At 44.2% G+C, this 18,082-nt stretch overlaps 1 long non-coding RNA gene across 1 annotated transcript in view; it reads right to left on the bottom strand.

The window, feature by feature from the left end:
* Window positions 1–465: 465 nt before the first annotated feature.
* Window positions 466–18,082, bottom strand: part of LOC141051808 (uncharacterized) — a 31,330-nt gene continuing 13,713 nt past the window's right edge. The window contains exon 3 of the long non-coding RNA XR_012220698.1: window positions 466–569. This is a non-coding gene — a long non-coding RNA (uncharacterized lncRNA). The remainder of the gene's footprint in view (window positions 570–18,082) is intronic.

Here is an 18,082-nt window from a genome sequence, read left to right as displayed (position 1 = left end):
ACTATTTTCCTTCACATTGTTTTGCTCTGCTAGAAAGAAAAATGAAGCTACTTCTGTTTATTTTATAGTAATCCCATCGCTGTATGATTTCTCATCCCGCTATAAGGTATGGCATATCACACGCTCTAATTATATTAAATGCTGCTATTAGGGAGTATCACTGATACCTAAGCAATACCAATTATATCTGACACTTGGAGATAGGCTAATGATGAAAAACCATGCAGAGAATGTGGGGTGATGCTAGGATGGGGGGCAGGTGACTGTCAGGAATGGCATGTTACCTTATCTCACGCTTATGTCATCACCAAACAGCAGCTATTAGGAAATCAGAATTAGCCAGGGAACAGAAGATGAGAAACCTGTTTCTACCTGATCCCAGGAGAGGAGGGACCGATAGCCAAGAGGCTGACGGCTTTATAAACGCTTGTAAAAAGTTATTTACAAACAAACAACTCTGGACAACACCAGCTTCAAAATGACTTCATACCTCCCCATAGCTCTTCTGATCTGTCTCCAGCTCACAGGTAGGTCCTTCACTGCAGAACTAGAGGCCGGATGTAGCAGAGCTGAGCATGGAGTAGAAAGAGGGTGGTCAAGTGGTTATAAACAGACTTTTCAGATTAGCAAAGTTTATTTACCAGATAATAAAGGTGTAATTAGATAGATAGATGATAGATAGATAGATAGATAGATAGATAATAGACAGATAGATAAGAGGTAGGTAATAGATAGATAATAGATAGATAATAGAGCTATAGATAGATAGATAATAGATAGATAAGAGGTAGGTAATAGATAGATAATTGATAGATAATAGATAGATAATAGATAGATATATACTAGATAGATAATAGATAGATGATAGATAGATAAGAGGTAGGTGATAGATAGATCGATAGCTAGATAGATAATAGATAGATAGATAGATAATATAGCTATAGATAGAAAGATAATATATAGATAAGAGGTAGGTAATAGATAGATAATTGATAGATAATAGATAGATATAGATATAGATAGATAGATACATAGATAAATAGATAGATAATAGATTATAAATAGATAGCTAGATAGATAGATAGATAGATAGATAGAAAGATAATACAAGGTGGGCTATTTATGTGGATACACCTAAATAAAATGGGAAAGGTTGATGATATCAACTTCCTGTTTGTGGCACATTAGTATATGGGAGGGGGGAAACTTTTCAAGATGGGTGGTGACCATGGCGGCCAATTTGAAGTCGGCCATTTTGGATCCAACTTTATTTTTTTCAATGGGAAGAGGGTCACATGACACATCAACCTTATTGAGAATTTCAAAAGCAAAACAAAGGTGTGCTTGGTTTTAACATAACTTCTTTATTCTTTCCTGAGTTATTTACAAGTTAATGACCACTTATAAAATGTGTTCAAAGTGCTGCCCATTGTGTTGGATTGTCAATGCAACCCTCTTCTCCCACTCTTGACACAGTGATAGCAACACCGCAGAAGAAATGCTAGCACAGGAAGTTGATATCACCAACCATTCCCATTTTATTTAGGTATATCCATATAAATGGCCCACCCTGTAGATAGATAATAATAATAATCTTTATTTTTATATAGCGCTAACATATTCCGTAGCGCTTTACAGTTTGCACACATTATCATTACTGTCCCCAATGGGGCTCACAATCTAAATTCCTATCAGTATGTCTTTAGAATGTGGGAGGAAACCGGAGGAAACCCACGCAAACACGAGGAGAACATACAAACTCCTTGAGGATGTTGTCCTTGGTGGGATTCGAACCCAGGACCCCAGCGCTGCAGTGCTAACCACTGAGCCACCGATAATAGATAGATGATAGATAGATAATAGATAGATGATAGATAGATAATAGATAGATAGATAGATAATAGATAGATAGATAATAGATAGATGATAGATAGATAATAGATAGATAGATAATAGATAGATGATAGATAGATAATAGATAGATAGATAATAGATAATAATAATAATCTTTATTTATGAGCGCCAACATATTCCGCAGCGCTTTGCAGTTTAAATAGATAGATAGATAGATAACAGATAGCTAGATAGAGATAGATACATGGATAGATGGATAGATAATAGATAGATGATAATATATAGATAGATGGATAGATAATAGATAGATGATAATATATAGATAATAGATAGATAACAGATAAATAGATAGATAATAGATAGATATTACTTAGATAGCTATATAATGGATAAGTAGATAATAGATAGATAACAGATTGATAGATAGGAAAAAATATAAATAGGAAAAAAATCAGGCAGCACTCCAGTTCAAGGAAAAATTGTGGGCTTTAATCCAGCACCAAGTGGTGCAACGTTTCGACCTCACAGCACGGTCTTTGCTTTAATCCAGCACCAAGTGGTGCAACGTTTCGACCTCACAGCAATGTCTTTGCTTTAATCCAGCACCAAGTGGTGCAACATTTCGACCTCACAGCACGGTCTTTGCTTTAATCCAGCACCAAGTGGTGCAACGTTTCGACCCCACAGCACGGTCTTTGCTTTAATCCAGCACCAAGTGGTGCAACGTTTCGACCTCACAGCACGGTCTTTGCTTTAATCCAGCACCAAGTGGTGCAACATTTCGACCTCACAGCACGGTCTTTGTCAAAGACCGTGCTGTCAGGTCGAAACGTTGCACCACTTGGTGCTGGATTAAAGCCTACAATTTTTCATTGAACTGGAGTGCTGCCTGATTTTCCCATTTATCTATCTATCATCTATAATTTTTTTTCCATTTATATTTTGCGTTGGACAACCGCATTACTCAGGAAGTATTGCACCCAAAATCTGCTCAAGTTTGTGCTGCTGTCTTTTCTATTTAGATAGATAGATACAGTGAGTATGGATAGTTTTCAGACCCCTTTAAATGTTTCACTCTTTGTTTCATTGCAGCCATTTGGTAATTTCAAAAAAGTTCATTTTTTCTCATTAATGTACACTCTGCTCCCCATCTTGACTGAAAAAACCCATGGGCTACTTGATTCAATAATTTGAAGCAAAGCCACTTCTATCCATAGATGATAGCGGCGCTGTTTCTAAATAATAATGTCACCTGACCCTTTAAGCTTACTTTGTGTAAGTCTGATTCCTGAAGACGTAGATTAAGGCTATGTTCACACATTGCATTGTTGCTGCATTTTGTTTAATGGAAAATTAAAAGATTAAAAGATGTTTTTCATGGTACCAGTAAAAGCCATGAGATTTCACAAGGCTCATGTGTATACATTTGCTGTTTTTTTCCTGACTGCATTAGAAAGCTGCTGCTTTATTAAATCAGTCATGTCTTTCAACGTTTTGACTGCATTTTTTCACCACAGAAAGTAATTAGAAAATGTAAAAAGTTGGAAAAAAACAGAACCCTGCCTTTTTATTGAGTTTTCAATGCGCTTTTGTTGCATAAAACTAACTTTATTAATAATGTACTATAACAAATGACATGTAAAATGCACCAAAAAATGCAGCAAACCCTCCTTTACTGCCAAGAGAGCAAGTTTTGCGTGCAGTACAAAACGCAGCAACGTCTGAACATAGCCTTAAAGATAACGACCTGTTGAAGGCTTTTCTACAGATGTGTGTGAGGGATATTAATCATTTCTAATACTCTTCTTTTGCATTGCAGGAGGATGGTGCCAGTGTGGAGTTGGTAAGAAGAGCTTGTGTTGATGTGTATATATATTTATCAGAGAATGAGAAATATATCGCTATGGGTGTGATAAGTGATCAAGACATTAACTCCAGATTTCGCTGAGGTTTGGTTCGAGTTTGTGAGGGTATTGACAAGTTTATCAGTGATGTGTAGACTGAACTATAGATAGATCGATAGAAAGATCATAAATAGATAGTTAGAAAAATAGATAACAGATGGATAGATAACAGAGAGATATATAGATAGATAGATAGATAGATAGATAATCAAGCCCTTTGACTCAGTATGGCACCAGGACCTATTTCTGAAACTGCTGGAGAAGTGAATAGGAGAAAAGTTCTTTGATGTCACCAAAAGCTCCTACGCCAAAAACCGCTGCAGCATGAGGGTGAACGGTAGAACGTCTGATTTGCAGCAGATCCTCAGACAAGGCTGCAACCTAAGTTAAATGCTCTTCGACATTCTACATCAATAAGCTGGCCATCGTTCTGGAATTCTCCACTGCACAAAGTCTCACACTTCATGACACCTTTATGAAATTGTTGCTGTAGGCAGATGACCTACTGCTTCTCTCACCAACCAAAAAAGGTCTCCAAGACAATCTTGGAGAAATTCAGCTCAACACTTGCACAACAGTACTGATCAACCCAAAGAAATCCAGCATCATGTTGTTCCAGAGGAGGAAGCCAAGATGGGACCAGCACCCTTCATTTGTGCCAAACTGTACTCTTACAGGAATGGAGAAATACACCTATCTGTGCCTGGAAATCTACCTGTCAGGGAGATTCAAATAGGCCATAGAGACCCTGAAGGACAAGTCCTGCAAAACCTTCTATGTCATCCAAAGGAAACTCTACCATCAGAAGTCACCAGTGAGGGTCTGGCTAAAAATATTCAATGCCATCATCGCCCCAATCCTCCTGTACGGCAATGAAGTCTGGGGTCCTCACACATACCTAGACTGGTCAAGGTGGCATTTCATCCCCAAAGAAATATTCTACCTGGAATTCAAGCCCTTTCTCCAGGTACATCGGAGCACCACCAACAGTACCTGTTGGCCTGAGCTGAGCTGTTTCCCACTGCAGCTAGCAATTCTTTAGAGGGGGCTGTCCTTGCAGGCTCACCTATTGTGTAGTAATTCAAGCTATCATCACCATAAAACCATGCTACATATAGGTGGTCCACACGAACCAGAACCCCCGGAACAGCTCACCCTAATCCAATCGGACCGAAACACCAATCACAGCAGCCTGACAAAAGCCAGAATCAGGAAGCTGGTAAACGAGGGCCAGGAGAGGTATGTCAGTGACCAGAGGAACAATATCAGCATCTCTCAGGAACTGACCATGTACCGGAGTCTACAGAGAGACTATAGACTGGCTTCATATCTAGAGAAACTCCAGGACCAAGAGACCTCCAGATCCTCAGTCAGTATAGACTCAGTGCCTACAATCTGGCCATCTAGTCCGACCAATACAGACAGAGCTACAAGCCCAGGAAGGACAGACTGTGCACACACTGTGACCTGGAAGCACTGGATGATGAGATCCATCTCCTGCTACACTGCACCAAATACTCAGCAGTGAGGCACACTCACTTCAGGGGACTTTCTGATCTCTTCCCGGATTTCAACTCCATGAAGGAGGAAGAAATTTTTTTTATCCTGCTGGAGGAAGAAGAGAGTGTGGTAGAGATAGCAGATGTTATAGACTGATCTGAGTTGGAGTAGTGATATTGCACCCACTAGGGGCAGCATCAGCAGGTAGTGTCGTCAGGAAATAGCCAGAGGTCATTTCACGGTGCAGCAGTATAGTTGAGTGGATAAGCGGGTATCATAGTCATGAAAGAGCCAGAGGTCGGTACACGGAGCAGCAAAATAGTTTGGAGGATAAGCAGATATCATAGTCAGGAAATAGCCAGAGGTCCTAACATGGTGCAGCAGCATAGTTGAGAGAATAAGCAGGTATTGTAGTCAGGAAACAGCCAAAGGTCGGTACATAGAGCAACAGTGTAGTTGGGAGGATCAGCAGTTATCGTAGTCAGGAAATAGCCAGAAGTCAGTACACGGTGCAGCAGTATAGTTGGGAGGATAAGCAGGTATCATAGTCAGAAAATAGCCAGAGGTCCTAACATGGTGCAGCAGCATAGTTGAGAGGATAAGCAGGTATTGTAGTCAGGAAACAGCCAATGGTCGGTACACAGAGCAGCAGTGTAGTTGTGAGGATAAGCAGTTATCGTAGTCAGGAAATAGCCAGAAGTCAGTACACAGAGCAGCAGTATAATTAGGAGGATAAGCAGGCATCGTAATCAGAAAATAGCCAGAGGTTGGTACACGGAGGAGCAGTAGAATCTTGAAGATAAGCGGCAGGTGGAAAGAGGCTAGACTAAAGGCTGGAAGTTCAATATTCTCACAAGGAAGGAAATGCAGTGCCAGGTATAAGTAAGGGTGTTCTGAAGATCACAGGGTTGAGCCAATCAAGAACTCAGGGTGGAGACAATCATGAATTCATGGTGGAGATAATCAGGAACAAAGGTACTAGTATCTGGTTTAGCAAGGAACTGTCCTGTGAACTGAATAGCTAAGAGGGAAGAGCTGCTGCCTGGTGCACAACAGCTGCTGGGTTCGAGTCCTGACAGCAGCGTAGTAGGTGAGTGCGGGGGAGAGAGTTGACCAGTATGTGAGTGCATGCCATAAGCTGTGATGAAGAGAACTATGACATGTCATGGATTTCCACAACCCCCAACCCCGAGTAGCTATTCTTACTGTACATGTGCTTTGGTAAAACTAATGTTTATATGGTCCTGCCAAAAAGCTTCTTTGAATTGATAGATAGATATTACTAGTAACATGCACTCTTTCTTTTCCTCAGGCAATAATGCCCCCTGTCCCTGGCAGATCGCTGTAATAGTCATGCTCAGTATCGCTCTGTTCCTGATTATAGTTAGCTTTGTCTTCATGGTGAGTAATTGATTTGAGGTGCGAAGTGTAACGTGGTGTGGGGCAGTAGTCATGAGCAAGGTACTTGTCTCTTATGTCCCAACACATTATATGAAGATGGGGGTCCTGGCTGGGTGCGTGGACTTCGTCTATGAGTTGCTACTCCCCTGAGGTCGCATGATGCTGGTTACTTTGGGTGGCCAGGACCGGATGTTGAACAGTTCAATGAGGGAGACCACCAACCAATAACAAACAGTATTTTACTAAACAGCAATACAGTAGATGGCGGGTGCAATATTTCACGAATGTTTCCTTTAACACATGGAGCATCTTCATCATCTTTTCATACATTCTTCCTGTCCTTCTCAGAATAACCTGATTCTGCCTCACTGAGTCCTATATCATCACCACCACCCAATATATTACTAAAGTCCTTTATGTGACAGTTCTAACCTCAATTCCTATTCCCATTTGAGGGAATTAGCTTGCCACTATGGTCGGTACTTACTTTCTCTTCTTCTGACACCTGGAACCTCCTGCCCGAGACCCTCTCTTCGTCTCACGTTCCCTGTTCCATCCTGGCCCCTTATGTCTCTGGGTTATGAACTCTGGACTGTACTTGCTAGGTGTTCTGTCTCCAGTGCATTGCTCTGTCCTTTGCTCACTTCTCTCTTTCCCCCTCTCTCTATACTCAGCGACATTCTATTCACTGCCTTTGTCACCAAGCATTTCAGGGACACCCACATCATACGATTCTGCTCACTAATCATAACATTGATCTGCTTGTACTGCTCAATGGACCCTATCTAACTTCCTGTCCGTAAACTATCACTGTTCCTTCACCTTAGCCCCTCCTACTCTGGACTAGTCCCAAATATTAGCCCTATCTCTCCCTACTGTCAGGGATAACAAATGTCACAATATACATTACACACTACAATACACTGCAACAGTACATGTGTCTTCAAGGAGGTACATAGCAGCATGTCCATCTCCTTACAGATGTGTGCTCTTACCTTTGCTTTTTATGTGATGCACTCACTGATCACTTTTTTCATGCATGCTTTCTAAGGCTGCATGTGGGTCGAAGAGCAGGTGCAAGGCGCAACAGAGCAGCGGAGATGTTTACCTGCAGAATATGGGCTGCCGGAGCCACCAACAGTGATCCCAGCATATCATCATACTGAAGTGACCTACAGAAAAGAAGACGACCGTCTTGCCACTCATCCACTATCATTATCTATTTGCCGGGGTCTCACCGTTCTGACATCTTCAGTCTCCTCCATGTGAAGTTTACATAAAGTATTTAAATTGATGCTGCTGAATCTTTAAACCATTGTATGATTTCCACGTTTTCTTCAATTAAACATTTAGTCTCCAGAAAGACTCTTTTGTCTCTGCCATATTTGTTGAACCATTTACTTGATTGCGAATAGGATGCAAACCACATTTAGCCACAGATGAGAGTGGTGCTATTTCTAGAAGCAGGTATCTTGTATTATATATGATATACTAGCTGATGAGCCCGTCTGGGCATAGTAACCAACTGTGGTTAGTTATAACAAATTGTAATGATTATATTGCACATAAAAACCGTGCATCTAATCCTATTCTGTGTGATACTGACTGCTGAGCCATGTATCTAATTGCATCCTGTGTGATACTGTCTGCAGAGCAGTGTATCTAATCCTATCCTGTGATACTGTCTGCTGAGCCGTGTATCTAATACTATCCTGTGTGATACTGACTGGTGAGCTGTGTATCTAATCCTATCCTGTGTGATACTGACTGCTGAGCCGTGTATCTAATCCTATCCTGTGTGATACTGACTGCTGAGCTGTGTATCTATTCCTATCCTGTGTGATACTGACAGCTGAGCTGTGTATCTATTCCTATCCTGTTGCAAAAAAAAAGGGGGGGAGACAAAAGCGCAATAGGGTCTTATCCACGTTACAAAGGACAGTATATCTTGAAATATGCTCACCTGGTTAGGATGAGATAAGAGCGTGTAGGTAGCGGCTGCAGCAGATCCACAGGTCTTCTGTGACCAGAAGAAATGATAAATCCAAAGGGAGTTCGTAGCTATATTCCGCGCTGCCGCTTTAGACAAATTCCAGGAGAATGCTGTATGATTGCAGTGGTTTTATTCTACGCGTTTCAGGGTTCTCATGCCACTGATGAAGGGGGCATGAGACCCCTGAAACGCGTAGAATAAAACCACTGCAATCATACAGCATTCTCCTGGAATTTGTCTAAAGCGGCAGCGCGGAATATAGCTACGAACTCCCTTTGGATTTATTATTCCTATCCTGTGTGATACTGACTTCTGAGCCGTGTATCTAATCCTATCCTGTGTGATACTGGGCTCCCCCTGCAGTCTGTGTCAGAGGGTGGTCTGTGTTGGCACGGTAATAAATTGTGTTATTTCCAGCTTTACAGAAGGACGATACCACCATAGAAATGATAAGAATAATAGGCCTCAGTTACCACAACTGTCTACAAAGAAACTGTTGCTGATAGCAACCAATCACAGCTCATTTTTCATCTTTTAAACAGCTCTGGGACAGCGTGGCGAGTTTTGAGTGGCGACTTTTATGTGGTGAGGTTGGTGTATGTGTGGTGAAATGTGTGCTGCGGGTGGTATATGTGTTGAAGCACGTGGTAGTGTGTGGCGCATTTTGTGTGTGTTCATATCCCCGTGTGTGGTGAGTATCCCATGTCAGGGCCCCACCTTAGCAACTGCACGGCATATACTCTTTGGCGCCATCGCTCTCTTTATCCCCTTGTTCACATCTGGCAGCTGTCAATTTGCCTCCAACACTTTTCCTTTCACTTTTTCCCCATTATGTAGATAGGGGCAAAATTGTTTGGTGAATTGGAACACACGGGGTTAAAAATTCACCTCACAACATAGCCTATGACGCTCTCAGGGTCCAGACGTGTGACTGTGCAAAATTTTGTGGCTGTAGCTGCGACGGTGCAGATGCCAAAACATACATACACTTTTTCCCCATTATGTAGATAGGGGCAAAATTGTTTGGTGAATTGGAACGCGTGGGGTTAAAATTTCACCTCACAACATAGCCTATGACGCTCTCAGGGTCCAGATGTGTGACTGTGCCAAATTTTGTGGCTGTAGCTGCGACGGTGCAGATGCCAGTCCCGGACATACACACATACATACACACACACACATACATACATACACACACACATTGAGCTTTATATATTAGATTAGGGTCACAGACTACTAAGCTATCAGTGCAGTTCTCTAAATTATTCCATGTTTATGTGATTTTATCCTCAGTAGGCACAGAAATCTTCTAATAAAGTTCAGCTGCTAGGCTGTTATTCCAGTGGCTCATGCCCGTGCTGATTTCATAGTAGGGATAAAGCTAAATCCATTCAAAATCTAAATATTATGGCATGTAGTAAACAAATGTATTCTCAGTGAAATAGCAAAAGCAGAGCCTCATTACATTGTGTTGCTCCTCTGTTACTCCTCCTGGAAATAACTGTTACCATTACCTAAAAGGAAGTGTCCTTACTACCAAATCAATTCTGTCAGTGTGAGCCTCTGTAGTATAGCGGAATATTGCTCAGGAGACAAAGGATTTGGGAAGAACAGGTTAATTAAGGCCTTCCAGGAGCATTACCACTCTCAGTATATTTCACGGAATGTTCGAACTTCCCTGTAACTGGGGCTAATTTACAAGTTATAGGGAAAATAAGAAAAAACAAAAATGCATGGATATGTTAAATTGCCCCTCCCTAAATATCTATTAAGACCTTATGGGAGCACAGTGTACAAAAGAAATGAAAGAAAAGATGACTAAATAAATATTACACAAATATAATTTAACAAAGCAAAAAATTAAAAAATAAAAAGAAATAGAAAATATATATACAATTCCAGTTTAAATGACTGTTTCTAGATGAAAAAAATATGTACATCCTGCTACAGGTGCATCTCACAAAATTAAAATATCATCAAAAAGTTAATTTATTTCAGTTCTTCAATACAAAAAGTAAAACTCATATAGCGTCATTACTAGAGATGAGGGACTTTGCCTTTTTTCGGGTCGAGTCGGGTTTCATGAAACCCGACTTTCGCAAAAGTCGGGTCGAACGCAATCGGCCGATTATCGTGAAAAGTCGAAGGCCGACTGAAACACTAAACCCAATGCAAGTAAATGGGGAAGAAAAGTCGGCAGTGAGTAGAGGACAGGAAGTACACCTACAGAGCTCATTTTAATGCCAAAAACATCAATTCTTATTACTTAAGCTTGTCAACCTTAATTTACTTTATAATAATAGGCATTGAAAACTGTGGGTTATTTGGCTAAAGTTGTGGGGTAGTAGGGCTGGCTCCAGATTTTCGTGGGCTCAGGGCCAAAGAGTGTCACTGGGCTCCTTTAACACATGCCACAATTCATGATCCTCTGATACGGCAGAGAAATAGCGGTATAGTACAATGAAAAATACTTCACTTCTTACATCACATGACTGATATCCATTTTAAATTCTCCAATAGCTCCAAAAACCGACAGTATATTATTCCATACAGTATTATGGCCACCGCATAGTACGCCATACAGAGTAATGAGGCCCATATATTTCTCCATACAGAATCATTGGTTCCATATAATGTTCGATACAGTATATGATGAGCTCCACATAATGCTACAGTATATGTTGGTCCCCATGGATGAAGCTCCACTGTCTTAAGGGCCCAAATAATGCTCCATATATAATGGGCCCCATTTCTAATGCTCCAGTGTATAATCGGCCCTGTAAATGCTGCTCCAGTGTCTGATGTCCCCCATTTGGAAAGCTCCAGCATATGATGGGCCTCACAGATGATGCTCTAGTGTACGATTGGTCCAAATAATGCTCCATATATAATCTGCCCCATTTACAATGCTACAGTATATGATGGGCCCCATGGATGATGCTCCAGTATCTTATGGGCCTAAATAATGCTCCATATATAATGGGCCCCATTTCTAATGCTCCAGTGTATAATGGGCCCTGTAAATGCTGCTCCAGTGTCTGATGTTCACCTTTGGAATGCTCCAGTGTATGGTGGGCCCCATATATCATTCTCCAGAGTATAGTGCTCCCCAAAAATTGCCCCCAACCTTTAAAAGAATTAAATAAGTCTCCTTGCTAGGGAATCCCTGTACTCTGGACTCCTCGTCGTCCCCATCTTCCATCTCTCTGCACTTGGACCGTTTAGGCAGAGGGCGTACAGACCTGATGTCATTGCGCTCTCTGACCAGAATGTCTCTGTCAGGAAACGCGGAAAACGTCACGGCGGTGGAGCAGGGAGAGGTATTTCAACTTTACAAGTGCTGTGATCCTGAGCAAGCGGGGGGGGCCCACTCGTTGGCGACGGCACTGGCACAGGGCCCCTCATAGTACGGCGGTATGTCTGACAGCGGGTGGGCCCTCCCACCGGCAGAGACACTTTTGCGTACTATGAGGGGCCCTGTGCCAGTGCCGTCGCCCATGAGTATGCCCCCCCACCTGCTCAAGGAACCTGCACTTTCATCTGCACCTTCCTCTTTGTCACCATGTAAGGTGGTGTAGTATGCGGGAAGGAGAACCTGAATTTCATCAAGGTCAGATTCTGGCTGTGTAGACTGCGAGGGGAATGTAGTGGTCTGGGTCAATGTACCAGCAGAATCATCTAGCAGTGGCTGGGCATCAGTGCACTCCATGTCAGCTTCATCTTGGACTGGGGAATTCACGATTTGACTTGATAACCCAGGCATGGTATGTGAAAAGAGCTCAATGGAGTAATCTGTAGTGTGGCCTGCCGCATCCTTCACTTTTGGTAGGGGTGAAGGACACAAGGAAAGGTGATGTTCCTGACCAGGAGCCTCCACTGATGACTTAGTGCTTTTATTTTTTGAAACTTCAGAAGAGGAGGCGATAGAGCTGGAGGCTGTGTCAGCAATGTAAGCCAAAACTTGTTCCTGAAGCTCCGGCTTTAAAAGCGGTTTACCTACTCCCAGAAAAGGGAGCCTTCATGGCCTTGTGGAGCCAGACGATGACGCAGGCTCAACACCTCCTGCCTTAGGTGCTACTGTGCTTTTGCCACTACCAGCAGATGCACCACCACCACCACCATTAGTACCAGCTGGCAACTCCCGCCCACGTCTACGACCTCTTACACCATACTTCCTCATTTTTGGGAAAATGTACCCAAAATACCACCAGCTATATGGTACTGTAAAACAAGGTACAAGGTGTATATAGTATTGGGGAGAATTTGAATCTCCCTAGAGATTTTAGGAGGCTGAACAATTATCTCAGGCCCACTATAGATTACACCTCAATTTAACAGGCTGAAATTGGCTGGTGTATGACAAGGTGCAAGGTGTTTATAGTATTGGGGAGAATCTGAATCTCCCTAGGGATTTTAGGAGGCTGAACTATTATCTCAGGCCCACTATAGATTACACCTCAATTTAACAGGCTGAAATTGGCTGGTGTATGACAAGGTACAAGGTGTATATAGTATTGGGGAGAATTTGAATCTCCCTAGAGATTTTAGGAGGCTGACAATAATGCTCTCAGTATGGCAGCAGGCAGCCTAATAAGCAGGACTGCTGCACACAAAAGTGTGGAAAAATGAACGCTTGGTAACTGTGCAGAAAAGAGGAAGAAAAGTATTTTTGCTTTTAAAAAAGCAGTTTGCACAGCAGTGTGCAAACAGCAATGCAGCTATCAGGGAGCCTTATAAGGCAGCCTAATAACAAACAGAGCTGATGCACAAAAATATATCCTCCCCTGTCACTGCACACAAACTGGTATGTTGTACAGTGAAAATCGCTACCAGCAGAAGCAGTTTTTTTTTCTTCTTCCCTGCCTAACGCTCTCCCCTATTCAGAATCAGCAGCAGCAACCTCTCCCTATGCTAAGATCGGCAGAAGTAAGATGGCGGTCGGCGTGCACGCCCTTTTATAGCCCCTGTGATGCCACACAAAGCAAGCCAATCACTTGCATGCCCTTCTCAAAGATGGTGGTGACCGCTGCCCATGTCATCGCGTTGCCCACAGTGTGCGTCCTCCATCATTGGCTGAAAAAGGGCACTGGAAGCATCATTTGAAACGAGACTTTGGCGCTCTGGTCGCCGACCTCATGGCCGACCTCACGCTATGATCGGGTTTCGTTTCATGAAACCCGACTTTAGCGATAGTCGGCGACTTATGAATTTGACCGACCTGTTTCGCTCAACTCTAGTCATTACATACAGATTGATCTATTTCAAGTGTTTCTGTTAATGTTGATAATTATGGCTTACAGCCATTGAAAACCCAAAGGTCATTATGTCAGTAAATTAGAATAATTAACAAAAAACACCTGCAAAGGCTTCCTAAGCGTTTATAAAGGTCCCTTAGTCTGTTTCAGTAGCTTCACAATCATGGGGAAGACTGCTGACTTGACATGTCCAGAAGGCAGTCATTGACACACTCCACAAGGAGGGGAAGCCACAAAAGGTCATTGGTAATGAAGCTGGCTGTTCACAGAGTGCTGTATACAAGCATATTAATGGAAAGTTCTGTGGAAGGAAAAGTGTGGTAGAAAAAGGTGCACAAGCAACGGGATAACCGCAGCCTTGAAAGGATTGTCAAGGAAAGGCCATTCAAATATTTGGGGGATATTTACAAGGAGTGGACTGCTGCTGGAGTCATTGCTTCAAGAGCCACCACACACAATCATATCCAAGACATGGGCTACAAGTGTCAAATTGCTTGTGTCAAGCCACTCATGACCAATAGACAACGCCAGAAGCGTCTTACCTGGGCCAAGGAGAAAAAGAACTGGACTGTTGTCAGTGGTCCAAGGTGTTGTTTTCAGATGAAAATAAATTTTGCATTTCATTTGGAAATCAAGGTCCCAGAGTCTAGAGGAAGAGTGGAGAGGCTACAATCCAAGCTGCTGGAGGTCTAGTGTGAAGTTTCCACAATCAGTGATGGTTTGGGGAGCCATGTTATCTGCTGATGTAGGTCCACTGTGTTTTATCAAGATCAAAGTCAAAGCAGCTATCTAACAGGAAATTTTAGAGCATTCCATGCTTCCATCTGCCAACAAGCTTTTCGGAAATGGAAATTTCATTCTCCAGCAGGACTTGGCACCTGTCCACACTGCCAAAAGTACCAATACCTGGTTTAAAAACAACAGTATCACTGTGCTTGATTGTCCAGCAAACTCGCCTGACCTTAACCCAATAGAGAATCTATGGAGTATTGCCAAGAGGAAGATAAGACACCACACCCAACAATGCAGACGAGCTGAAGCCTGCTCTCAATACAACTTGGTAGAGTTGAGCAACTTTGGTCGGATCAGGTTTCATGAAACCCGAATGAAACAAAATTTGAGTCGGATGAAACTGGTCCGACTAGGGCAAAAAAAGTCTGAGTTTCGTCCGAAACCCGACCCCAATGCAAGTCAATGGGCAATAAAAGTCGGCATTGAGCGGATGGTCTCCAGTTTTGCCCGCTGAGCCCCTAGTCCAGAGGACTCAAACACGTGGCCTGCAGGCCGCATACGGCCCCTGAGGCAGGCATCTACGGCCTGCGGTGCACCACATGTCTCACTCCCTGAGGCAGGTGGAAGGCACGCATTCAGGAGTGCGCAATGGCTGTTCTGTATGCACAGGACCTGGGATAAGGTCACAGGAGGGGGAGGAGTCAGGGGTCACATGATCAGGGGCCTCAGTGTATGCAGGACGCTGCTGTCTGCTGGTTGTCATGGTGCTGGATGAAGGTAAGTTTATGTGTGGGCTCAGGAAGGGTTTACAGGGTGGATGTAGCAGAGCTGTGTGTGTGCAGAGCGGAGCCGTGTGTGTATGAAGTGTACGGAGCGGACTGTACGAAGCCGAGCCGTGTGTGTACGAGGTGTACGGAGAGGAGCTGTGTGTGTATGGAGCAGAGCCACGTGTGTACGAGGTGTACGGAGCGGAGCTGCGTGTGTATGGAGCAGAGCCGCGTGTGTACGAGGTGTACGGAGCGGAGCCGCGTGTGTACGAGGTGTACGAACGGGGAGCCGCATGTGTACGAGGTGTACGGAGTGGAGCCGCATGTGTACGAGGTGTACGGAGCGGAGCCGTGTGTGTACGAGGTGTGCAGAGCAGAGTCGTGTGTGTATGAAGTGTATGGAGCAGGGTGTATGGAGAGGAGCCTTGTGGGTGTAAGGGGGTGGAGTTGCTATGGCCCGTAGAGACAAGCTGCCACTTTAAAAGACAGCACCCCCTTGGTTAGAGCAGTGGGACATTCTGCGCTTCACTGCTGTAAAGACTGTTTCGGTCTCTTCTGCCAGCACTGGAGAAGGGAGGGGCTGCTTTTCTGTGTGTGGGAGAGAGCAGAGATTTCTGCAGGAACGAGAAGTGCCTGAGCTGTGAAGGAAAGACTTTGTAAACTATTTTGGGGATAACAAGGTGGCTTTCCTATGTTGCCTTGAGGAGCCACAAAGAAAAGACAAGAAAGGAATCCAGTGGAGGGAATCTACTGTCTCTAGGAGCATCACAGGACCTGCACACAAGGAAAAGACCACATTTGCCAGAGCTTCCCGGAAGATGTGCGCACCATCTTGCAAAGCTGCAGGCCCCCAGGAATGGACTGAGATATCAACAATACTGTGAGTGTTAACCTCTTCTGTGCACATGCTAGGGTTTTGAATAGTCTGCAATAGATAGAGCATGGCAGCCGTGTGGCCAGGTCAGCAAAGGCCAGATAGGTTATAGTTAGTGTAGCATCATATATTCCTTTACTGTGTTGTCTTGCCAGTTGGATAAATACACTGAGCTGTGATAGTTGGTGCTCCGTGCTGTTTGACGCCCCAGCTAGTGAATATATTGTCCTTGTCTGTTTCCATAGCATACCCCCATTTCTGCATTTTCATAAACACTGCATTCCTTGCCTGTAAATAAATTAACCCTGTGTTGTTTGCACCTCATCTTGTGTACCGTAGTCTCCCTGCATTGTGATGGTCCCCCGGCCATCACTTCAAGTATACAGAGCGGAGCCGCATGTGTATGGAGCGGTGTGTATGGAGAGGAGCTGTGTTTGTATGGAGTGGAGCTGTGTGTTTATGAGGTGGATGGAGCAGAGCCGTGTGTGTGCGAGGTGTATTAAGTTTAAAAAGAATGCGGCTCGCCAGCTCAATTTTTTCTTTATGCGCAGCCCATTTACTCTGCCGAGTTTGAGACCCCTGCCCTAGTCCATATATTTGTGGAGTAAGAGAGTAGACTTCTCCGCAAAGATTCCTCTTGGCGCGGGTCTTCTTGAGCAGCCCCCATGACCTGAAGGGCTGCGCTGCAATGCTTTACTTGGCATGCACCTCTCTGGATATCAGCCAACACCCAGATGTTCGTACTGTGATACACTGTCGATCGGTGAGTTTCGGTGAGTTCCTCACTATGTCGCCCTTTCTTTTCACGCCACGGCCTGTCGCTCCCTTCACAGCGGTTGCGGTCTGCCCCTCATTGACATTCTGGCGGGAAGACCACTTCAATTCCCACTCAACCCATTTTACTTCACACTGACTGGCCATGCCCCCTTCATCCTGGTTACTGGCTCACGCCGGCTGCAATCTCGTTCCCCCAGAAACAGGAGGTTCGGCACCAGCAGTTCCGGACCCGACGCTTCAGTAGCCGTAGCAGCCCGGTCTTCCATTCTACACTGCAGCTTTGCAGCGCTGGAGTCCTGGATTCAAATCTCACCAAGAATAACATCTGCAAAGAGTCTGCATGTTCTTCCCAGGTTGCGTGTGGGTCGCCCTCCCAAGGCTGTGGGGTACTCGGTACCGGGCCGGTGTCAGGGGAATGTGTCACAGCAGCGATGACCTGGTCCATGGCCCTGGGCGCCCAAGTAATGGTGGAAGTTTATATTACAGTTATAGGAATAGTTCGTGACGCCACCTGTGGTGCTCGGCAAGTGTGGTGTTAGGCCGACGCTGCGTGCAGATCCTCTGGGACTGATGGTGTGCGCAGCTAAGGTGGTAAAGCTCCCCACAGGCGGAGCTGTAGTGACAGGGCAGTGTAGATGAAATAATGGCGGGGAGGCGCAGATGGTATAGGTGCAGGTACGCAGGTGTAGCGGTGCTGGAATAACTGGAGGACACCAGAGTGTGCGGTTCCAAAGCTTTACTCACTGTTTACAGTTCACACAAATGCCTGCCTCCGCTCCGTGTTCTCCAGCCAACCTCCAGGCAAGATGGGATTCTCCTTTCCACACTCCGCCAACATGTACCTTTCTGAACGACTCCTCCAATGCGCCTTTAGGTGCGAAGCACTCCAGTACTTAGTTACCCTGGAATGCCTCTCTCTAGGTGTTCCTAGTCTCCACTTGTATGACAGACAGCTGTAGCCTGCTTCGGGGAACTCTGGTTCCAGAGTCCCGGCTCATTATCCAAGTGCTGTTGTGTCCCAAGTC

Source organism: Dendrobates tinctorius, unplaced genomic scaffold (genome assembly GCF_039654945.1).
Source record: "Dendrobates tinctorius isolate UK_male_01 unplaced genomic scaffold, ASM3965494v1 ptg000158l, whole genome shotgun sequence".
Classification (NCBI taxonomy): domain Eukaryota; kingdom Metazoa; phylum Chordata; class Amphibia; order Anura; family Dendrobatidae; genus Dendrobates; species Dendrobates tinctorius.
Note: the sequence above shows the minus strand (reverse complement) of the source record. Positions and strands in the feature narration are given on the sequence as shown.